This window comes from Triticum aestivum, chromosome 2A, assembly GCF_018294505.1.
Source record: "Triticum aestivum cultivar Chinese Spring chromosome 2A, IWGSC CS RefSeq v2.1, whole genome shotgun sequence".
Classification (NCBI taxonomy): Eukaryota; Viridiplantae; Streptophyta; class Magnoliopsida; order Poales; family Poaceae; genus Triticum; species Triticum aestivum.
This window is the reverse complement of record NC_057797.1, coordinates 547,245,673-547,256,176: the sequence shown is the minus strand read 5'-3', so window position 1 is coordinate 547,256,176 and position 10,504 is coordinate 547,245,673.

The following is a 10,504-nucleotide window of genomic DNA, read 5'->3' as shown; positions in this document are numbered from 1 at the left end:
CACAAGGAAATGCCTCCTTGTTACGCGCAAAATAATGATTCCTCCACCTGACATCTAGGACCCACCGGAAGGGCCTCTGTATTTCGCGAAAATAACGTGCCCCCCGCTGACATGTCGGACCCACCAGCTATCTTCGCACGCAAGGAAGTGCCTCCTTATTACGCACAAAAAATGAATATTCCCCCTGCCAGCTGGAACCCAGCATAGTGGGAGGCTGACTTGTGGGCCTACCAAGTTGACGGGGACGGAGGGCTTTGTCAACTTAGTCAATATGAACGATTCTAGCTCCTGTTACCGTACAATGTTCATCCAACGGCCGTAGTGCTTCTTCAACCTCTGGTCTCCTTGCTCCAGCTGCTAAACCAGCGCCGGTCGTGCCACGTGCTCCTTCCTCCCGTGGCCGGCTGTGATGCCGTGGAGGCCTCACCACCCCCTACTACTCCCACCGCTGGCCAGACCATCCCTCTACTCACCCACACCCCCTGTTATTCTGCGGCGACAGCAGCCTCACACCGCAGCCGAACCAGTGAACCCTCATACTCCTCTCCGCGTGGGCATCCACTGTTGCGTCTTCCCCAGCTCCGAGTCGTCCCCTTCCTATGCCTCGCCGTCATCCACCACCGTGGTGCTCTCGGCGCGGCGTGGTCAACGTGGTCAAGGAACGACTTCCATCGGACGTGGATTGTACGTGGAGACGCTGACAGCTGGGTCCATGGCCGCAGCAAGGAAGTGCCTCCTTATTACGCGTAAAATAATTATTTCTCCACCTGACAGCGGGGACCCACCGGACGGGCCACCGTATTTCGCGAAAAAAAACATTTCCCCGTGAGTGCTGGGACCCACCAGCTACATCTTCACACGCAAGGAAGTACGTCTGGGCAAAAAAAAAAGATTCGCCCCCCTGACTACTGGGACCCACCAGCTACATCTTCGCACGCAAGGAAGTGTGTCCGGGCAAAAAAAACGATTCGCCCCCCTGACTGCTGGGACCCACCAGCTACATCTTCGCACGCAAGGAAGTGCCTGACAGTCGGGACCCACCTGGTCGAAGCGTACATAGCATTGTCATTCTGGTCGCGAGCATGTACGTACATATATACTGGTGGATGTAGAGGCGTGCACGTGTCGTAGTAGAGGCGCGCACATAGCATGTACATGTACGTACAACGGCCAGGGTGCAAGAAAGAAAATACGGCCACGTATGTGTACATACGGGCGGGGTCTCGAACGCCTACTTGAGCATACTACTGTCGGCGTTCTGGGAACGGGGGTCCCCAGACTTGCCTGCCTGCGGCCTGTGGCGTGGCTCAAAGGGGGGCCCAGCACGGCCCATCTTCACCAACACAAACTCAAGACCCTCGCGAGGGGCCAAGCCCCGCGGGGCGGACGACACGGAGCTTTCTCAGGCACGGCCTCGTCAGGCTGGCTCACGAGGAGGCGGAGAAATCAAGGCGGGGTACCTCGTGAGGTGCCCGTGATGCAAGCCATGACGACTCAGCGCACCAGGCGGGTGCCAGCCCACGCAGCGTCCTCCTTTCCTCTCTGGTGCAAAGGAGGCAAGCGCAGCCGCGGAGTACCGAGGCGTCAGGAAAAGGCTTCCATTTCGGTGCAACAAGACCAAGACCAGGAGGACTACGATACGGAGGTCACCGTGGAGCCCAAGACGGCGTCATCACCAGAGCTTTGCGCAGGCGAAGACTACTTTTGTCAGGATAGTTGGTACTTGCTGTCCCCCTTCAAATTAGCCCGCCATTGTTGGCTCCCTTCCCGCTCAATATTTGGGGAGAGGACCAGGGCCTCTATAAATAGGACTAGACACCCACATGGCAAAGGGTCGACCAGTAGGAAAGAGGGAGAGAGAGAGAGAAAGGTGGCTGAACTCCTCCCAGCAGTTCATTGCCCCAGCCAAGAACAGACCCTCGCCAGGCTGTTCTTCCTTGTACTGTTCATCATCATCAGCCCAAGAGGCAATCCACCACACCACACACTAGAGTAGGGTATTACACCACAACGGTGGCCCGAACCAGTATAAATCCTGTGTCCCTTGTGTTGTTCTTTTCATAGCTTTGATCCTAGCGTGGCGGAGGGGTGCAGGAAGGTAGGAGGCAAATCTCCGCGCGCACCCTAGTGTTCGGACCTCAAGGGTCTGCCGGAACCCGAAATCCGACATTTGGCGCGCCAGGTAGGGGGGCGCCGGAATTCGTCTTCCACCGCTCCGTTCTCCTCCGACCGTCGCGCCCATGTCTGACGCACGTCGGGCCCGTGCGGAGCGTCGGGCCGCCCTCGCTTCCCGCGTCGCCCAGACAGCCCCTGTCGGCGGGCGCCCTTGCCGTTCCCCGTCAACGCCACCACCGGCCCGGCGGGGGACGAGCGGTAAGCATCGTCCCGGCATCTGTCCGTGCGGCAAGACGGCCGCACCGCAACTCACTCGCTCACCCCAGCTGGTTCTTCGTCCCGCGTGCTCCGTGCGCCCATGGAGCCCCACAACCTCTTCCCCGCCTATCGCGCTACACCAACACCCCCAGTCTTCGCGGCCCTCTTGGGTGGCTCGCAGGCGCCGCCTACAAGTTACCACGTCAAGCCGTTCATCCGCCGGGTCAGCACCGCTTCCACACGGCAGGGGGCTCCCCTGGATCGGGCGGCGCCCGAGACCGGCCTGAGCTTCAGCCCGGAGGACCACCCCTCCAACTCGGCCTGCTCGGGCGCGCTCCCCATGCTATGCACCCCCACCATCTACCAGGTGGCCGTCACCAGAACTCTCATCGATGGCGGGGCGGGCCTCAGCGTGCTCTCAGTCGAGGCCTTCAACCTCCTCTGCATACCCCTGGAACGGTTGCAGCCCAGCCGGCCCTTCTCAGGCATTGGGGGCAGGTCGTCCAGCTCCTTGGGGAAGATCCGGCTCCCAGTGACCTTCGGCACCTACAACAACTTCTGCACGGAGCTGGTCAACTTCGACATCGCCCCCATCAGCCTCCCCTACAACGCCATCCTCGGCTACCCAGCGCTGGCCCAGTTCATGGCCGCAACGCACCCGGCGTACAACCTCATGAAGATGCCAGGAGCAGCGGTGTCCTCACCGTGCACGGGGATACCGGTGACGCTCTGCGGGTGCTCAAGCTCGTCTTCAGGACAGCAACGTCGGCACAGCCTGCCGACTTGGGGGCCCCCGAGCCCAAGGGGGCTGCACCCTCCAAGAAGAAGCAGTCGTTCACCCAAGACAAGGTAGAAACCAAGCAGGTACCCGTCAATGAGGACGGGTCCACCAATGCTACTTTCACCATAGGCGCCCACCTCAAACCCGAGCAGGAGGAGGCCCTGGTCGTGTTCCTGCGCGCAAACAAGAAGGTATTCGCTTGGGAGCCGGACCAGTTGGCAGGGATCCCCAGGAGCGTAATCGAGCATCACCTCAACGTGTGCCCCGACATGCGCCCTGTGAAGCAGAAGGCCAGGCGGCAGTCCACAGAAAAGCAGGCCTTCATCATCCAAGAGACCTGCAAATTACAGGCCGATGGGGTCATTCGCGAGGTACGATACCCAGATTGGTTGGCCAACCCTGTCGTTGTGCCGAAGAAGGAAGGGAAGGAACGCATGTGTGTCGACTTCACCAACCTCAACAAAGCGTGCCCGCAAGATCCATTCGCGCTCCCTTGCATCGACCAGATCGTTGATTCCACTGCGGAATGCGACCTGTTGTGCTTCCTGGATGCCTTCTCTGGGTATCACCAGATTAAGATGGCGGTGGAAGACGTCGAGAAGACGGCCTTCCTAACCCCATGCGGGGTGTACTGCTACACCTGCATGCCATTCGGGCTGCATAACGCAGGGGCGGCCTTTCAGCGGCTGATGCATATCACCTTGGGCCCGCAGCTCAGGAAGAATGTTGAAGCTTACATCGATGACATCGTGGTAAAATCTCGGGAGGCCAGGACCTTGATACAAGACCTGGAGGAAACCTTCGCGAGCCTCAACACAGTGAACCTACGGCTCAACCCAGAGAAGTGTGTGTTCGGAGTCCCCTCGGGCAAGCTCTTGGGTTTCCTCGTGTCCCACCGAGGCATCGAGGCTAACCCGGAGAAGGTCAAGGCGGTGGAAGACATGAGCCCGCCAAAGACCCTCAGAGAAATGCAGAAGCTCACGGGGCGCGTGACCGCGCTAGGGCGCTTCATCTCCAAGTTGGAGGAACGAGCCCTGCCCTTCTTCCAGCTAATGAAGAAAAAGGGGCCCTTCGAGTGGACCGAAGAGGCCGACAAGGCGTTCCAGGATCTCAAGAGATACCTGACCAGCCCACCGGTCATGGTGGCCCCGCGCCCTCAGGAGCCCCTGGTGCTCTACCTCGCTGCCACTCCCTACTCTGCCAGCGCAGCCTTGGTAGCAGCAGAGAGAAGCGCCGGATCAAAACCATGGCAGCAGCCCGGGATAAGGCAGAACAGGGACAAGGAAGGCCCACAGAAACCGCCATCATGGCTGAGGAGGATCAGCCGCCACAGAGGGGCGCAACAGAGGCGGAAGAGGCCCCTCTTCCAGATGACCACTCTCAGGAGGCCCCATTGCCTCAAGAGGCGCCACGGTCTCCGAAGGGAGCCACCAGCATTGACACACTCCACCTTGTTGAGCACCCAGTGTACTTCGTCAGCACAGTGCTACGGGATGCAAGAGCACGGTACCCCATGCCTCAAAAACTCCTCCTCGCGCTACTGGTGGCTTCGCGAAAACTGCGGCACTATTTTCAAGGTCACCCCATCAAGGTCGTCTCGTCATACCCCCTGGAGAGAGTGCTCAGGAGCCCCAATTCAGCTGGGAGGGTCGCTGAGTGGAACATAGAGCTGCAAGCGTTTCAGCTCGAATTTAGCACGACCAGAGTCATCAAGGGAGCAGCATTGGCAGATTTTGTGGCAGAATGGACGGAGGCGCCAGGCCTCAAGGCCGACGAGGATCGGTCCCTATCCCCGGGAAGCGAGGCGCCAGAAGGCTGGGTCATGTACTTCGATGGGGTGTTCTCCAGACATGGCGCAGGGGCTGGGGCAGTGCTTATATCGCCCACCCAGGACAAGCTCTATTACGCCGTGCAGCTTTGTTTCCAGCAAGGCGAAAAGGTCTCCAACAACATAGCAGAGTATGAAGGTTTAATAGCGGGGATGAAGGCCGCAGCTGCCCTGGGGGTGAAACGCCTCACCATCAAGGGCGATTCGCAGCTCCTTGTCAATTTCTCCAACAAGGTGTACGAGCCGAAGGATGAGAACATGGAGGCCTACCTTGCAGAGGTCCGCAGGATGGAGAAGCAGTTCTGGGGGTTGGAGTTGCAGCATGTGCCCCGTGGCACCAATCAGGAAGCCGATGACATCGCCAAACGTGCGTCCAAGCGGTTACCTCAGGAGCCTGGCATTTTCGAGGAGCGGCTCTTCAAGCCTTCAGCCTTACTGTCATTATCAAACACGGCTCAGCCCAGGGAGGAGCTCCCTCAGCCACCTGCCTCAGGAGCTCCGGCTTGTGGCCCGGCCTCGGGAGCACGCCTGCTCCTGACGATGGAACCTCGGGAGGGATGTTGGATCACGGAGCTCCGAAGCTACCTAACGCAAGGGACCCTGCCGGAGAAGGAGGAAGCAGAGCGAGTGGCGCGCCAGGCCACAGCATACTGCATCAAAGATGGAGAGCTCTACCGGAAGCGACCAAACGATGTATCCCTGCGCTGCATCTCCAGGGAGCAAGGGAAGGAACTACTGGAAGATATACACGGCGGAGATTGCGGACATCATTCGTCATCACGGACCCTCATTGGCAAGGCATTCCGTAGTGGGTTTTACTAGCCCTCCGTGCTCAATGACGTCGTTGAACTAGTGAAAGCTTGTGAGGCCTGCCAGTTCCACGCCAAGCAGATCCATCAGCCGGCAGGGGGCTTGCAGACTATCCCCCTTTCATGGCCATTCGCAGTCTGGGGGCTCGACATCTTGGGTCCGTTTCCTCTGGCGCCAGGGGGCTACCGCTACCTTTACGTTGCCGTGGACAAGTTCACCAAGTGGGCTAAAGTGGAGGCTGTCCGCACCATTCCTGCGGGTTCTGCAGTCAAGTTCATCAAGGGCATCGTGAGCCGGTTCGGGGTGCCGAATCGCATCATCACGGACAACGGTTCACAGTTCACCAGTAACCTCTTCAAAACATATTGTGCTCCTTGGAATGCAGATATGCTATGCTTCAGTGGCGCACCCCCGAAGCAACGGCCAGGCCGAGCGAGCCAACGCGGAGGTCCTGAGGGGCCTCAAGACCAGGACGTTCAAGAAGAAGCTGGAGGCTTGCGGCAGAGGTTGGTACGACGAACTGCAGTCCGTGCTGTGGTCCATCCGCACCACCGCGACCAAGCCGACTGGAGAGATCCCGTTCTTCCTGGTCTACGGAGCAGAAGCAGTCCTCCCTCACGAGGTCAGATGTCGCTCCGTGCGGGTCCTGGCGTTCGACGAGGCGTAGCAGGACGCCATGCGGGGGACGGACCTCGTGCTGGGGGAGGAGCGTCGCCAGGAAGCCGCGCTGCGAGCGGCGAGGTACCAACAAGCACTGCGGCGGTATCACTGCCGCAACATCCGCCCCAGGACTCTTGAGGTAGGAGACCTCATGCTCAGGCGGGTTCTCTCCAGGGAGGGATTGCACAAGCTCTCTCCCATGTGGGAGGGCCCGTTCAAGGTTGTTCATGTTTCCAGGCTCGGCTCCGCGCGCTTGGAGACTCAAGAGGGAGTGCCGGTCCAGAATGCATGGAACATCCAGCACCTCCGGAGGTTCTACCCCTAAAAAGGCCCGGAGCCTGTGAAGCAAGGCGAGTGCCTATGAAGCTATCGCGTTTTGGAAAAGGCCCGGAGCCTGTGAAGCAAGGCGAGTGCCTGTGAAGCTATCGCGTTTTGGAAAAGGCCCGGAGCCTGCGAAGCAAGGCGAGTGCCTGTGAAGCTATCACATTTTGGAAAAGGCCCGAAGCCTGTGAAGCAAGGCGAGTGCCTGTGAAGCTATCGCGTTTTGGAAAAGGCCCGGAGCCTGTGAAGCAAGGCGAGTGCCTGTGAAGCTATCGCATTTTGGAAAAGGCCCAGAGCCTGTGAAGCAAGGCGAGTGCCTGTGAAGCTATCGTGATTTGGAAAAGGCCCGGAGCCTGTGAAGAAGGCCAACGCCTGTGAAGCTCGCCGCCCGTGACACTCTCACGTAATAATGAGTTGGGGCTGTACACGCCCCGGAGTCTCAGGAGCGCCGGCCTCAGGCCCTGGGGCTCCCTCCCACGCCCAGTGGCAGCACTTAGCTCCGCGCTGGTGAGAAGACGTCGAAGACTAGACTAGGTGCCGGACGCGGCTTTTCATTTGCTTTCCGCGGTTGGCTTGTTCCTCTTCATTTGGATTTTTATTGAAGTTGTTGACGTCTTTGGCTTGCGGTTCTTCAGCTTTTCGCTCTCTTGCCTCGGTTTCTCTTGTGCAAGGCCTCGTGAGGGGGAGAGCCGAGCGCCCTCGCGAGTGTTCCTATCCTAGTCACTCAAAGAGTTCGCGGCCTGGGCCCCTTACAGGAGCACCCCTCCAGTCCGTGCCCCACGAGCACCGCAACACAAACAAAGGGCCTGGGTCGGTCGCCCCCCCACGACCGGAGCCGGGAACTATCCAAACTCGGGCACATAGCCGGAAGGTACGGTAACGAAAGCAAAACGATGATTAACAAGCAATAACCCAAACACACCCACGCGGGGCTCTGCACTATTGTCTTTGTTACGCAGGAAAAAGGGAAAAGGAAGAACAAATCCGGCGTGGCTCGCCTCACACCGGCCCGTAGGGAAGGCTCGAGCTGCCTCCGGAGCTCAGGCGGACTCCCTCTCGCGCTTCACCAGGGCGCGGTGGCGGGCGGACACGTTGCCACCCCCCAAGCAGATACGACGACGTGGAGGCTGATCGCGGCCACCGCTAGAGGAGTCGCTGCCTGAAGAAGAACCGGAGAAGCTTGGGGAACCCCGAACGCCGCCAGCCGTGCGAGCGCTGCTCCCTCCATCATCACCGGAGCTGGGTTCCCAGCCACGGTCGTCACCCTCGGGGCAACACCCTGCGCGGCGACCATCTTCCCCAAACACCCTCACGTAGAGGGTGGCGTCGCCGTCGAACTTGAAGTGTAGGGTGCACCGACGGCTCAGGCCACGCGCGCGGGCAAACATCTGCCAACCACGGGCCAGGGATAGGCCCCCGGCCGCGAGACCTTCAGAGAGACCCATGAGGCCCGGCTGCAGCAGCCGTCGGCCTGGAGCCAGAGGCCGCCCAGCGTGCCGGCCGGGAGCTCGACGAGGAGGAAGCGAGGAAGCGGAAGCCGGGTGCTAGCCGGCTCCGCCGACCACATGATGAACTCCGGCAGCACTTCAGCAGCACGAACGCGCGGCCTGGGGGGACGCGCAGCCGAAGCGCGCCCCCTGGCTACAGCATTCTGCCCGTCGCTGTGCTGAAGATCGCCTCCACGGCCGCGGGGAGCCACTGTGGTGGCCACAGGATGCTTGCGAGGGCGCCCTCGGCCGCACTTGGGTGGGGGAGAGGTGGGCTCAACCCGGCAAGCCTTCCCCTTCTCGGCGGCTGAGAACCTCCTCGACGGGGCCATGAAGAAAAAGGAGAAGCAAGGGGGGATGAACTGGAAGGACGCGCGCCGGTCCATACTTATGGCTGGCGATGGCCAACCAACGGCCCCCACGATCGCGGGTAATTATGACCCGCTTTGCATGCAGGGACTTGTCCAATCCGTGTTGTTGCCGAGGCGCCGTGGGGAAGTGGAGACGCCCATGTCCAATCAACCGACATGCGGCGCCCAAGGCCGCAGGCTGTTAGGGCCCGCGGCGCTTCGCTCTTGCCCTTCTGCCTCCCTGCGTGGCCAAGTCCAGGCATGCCTTGGGCCCGGGGGCTACTGTCGGCGTTCTGGGAACGGGGGTCCCCAGACTTGCCTGCCTGCAGCCTGCGGCGTGGCTCAAAGGGGGGCCCAGCACGGCCTATCTTCACCAACACAAACTCAAGACCCTCGCGAGGGGCCAAGCCTCGCGGGGCGGACGACACGGAGCTTCCTCAGGCACGACCTCGTCAGGCTGGCTCACGAGGAGGCAGAGAGATCAAGGCGGGGTACCTCGTGAGGTGCCCGTGACGCAAGCCATGACGACTCAGCGCACCAGGCGGGTGCCAGCCCGCGCAGCGTCCTCCTTTCCTCTTTGGTGCAAAGGGGGCAAGCGCAGCCGCGGAGTACCGAGGCGTCAGGCAAATGTTGCCATTTCGGTGCAACGAGACCAAGACCAGGAGGACTACGAGATGGAGGTCACCGTGGAGCCCAAGACGGCGTCATCACCAGAGCTTTGCGCAGGCGAAGACTACTTTTGTCAGGATAGTTGATACTTGTTGTCCCCCTTCAAATTAGCCCGCCATTGTTGGCTCCCTTCCCGCTCAATATTTGGGGAGAGGACCAGGGCCTCTATAAATAGGACCAGACACCCACGTGGCAAAGGGTCGACCAGTTGGAAAGAGGGAGAGAGAGAGAAAGGTGGCTGAACTCCTCCCAGCAGTTCATCGCCCCAACCAAGAACAGACCCTCGCGAGGCTGTTCTTCCTTGTACTGTTTGTCATCATCAGCCCAAGAGGCAATCCACCACACCACACACTGGAGTAGGGTATTACACCACAACGGTGGCCCGAACCAGTATAAACCCTGTGTCCCTTGTGTTGTTCTTTTCATTGCTTTGATCCTAGCATGGCGGAGGGGTGCAGGAAGGTAGGAGGCGAAATCTCCGCGCGCACCCTAGTGTTCGGACCTCAAGGGTCTGCCGGAACCCGGAATCCGACACGTACGGCGAGGACTGTTGACATGAAACAACGTCGTTGTCGTGTTCATGGGGAGGCAACGGAATGCGTCGTGTTCATCGGGAGGCAACGGAACACGTGGGAGCCAACCAGCTGGGTCGGAACGGAATGCATGGTCGTGTTCATCGGGAGGGCTTGGACGGAACAGGCGATGGAAACGAGGTCTGGCGTACCGCAGAACGGAGGAACCGGCCTTGTGTTCGACCGTCCACGTTCGAAACGGGATCCTGTTCATCGGGAGGGGTGTGGCGTACCGCAAAACGGACGAAACGGACCTCCTACTGTCGAAACGGGGTTCTTGTTGATCGGGAGGGGTGTGGCGTACCGCAAAACGGACAAAACGAACTTGTGTTGGAGCGCTACGGTCGAAACAGGGGTCCTGTTCATCGGGAGGGGTGTGGCGCACCACAAAACGGGACTCCACGGGATACTGTTCATCTCCACCGTCGACCTCCTCCAGCCTCCACGGGCTACCGTCGACATCCTTCAGCCTCCACGTGCTCCTGTTCATCCAGCCTCCACCGTGCGCTACTCCACCGGCTACTGTTCAACCACCCCTCCACCGTCTACTGTTCATCCAGCCCTCCACACCACGGGGTCCTATTCAACCACCACTCCATGGGCACCCATCCACCGTCTACTATTCATCCAGCCCTCCACACCATGGGGTCCTA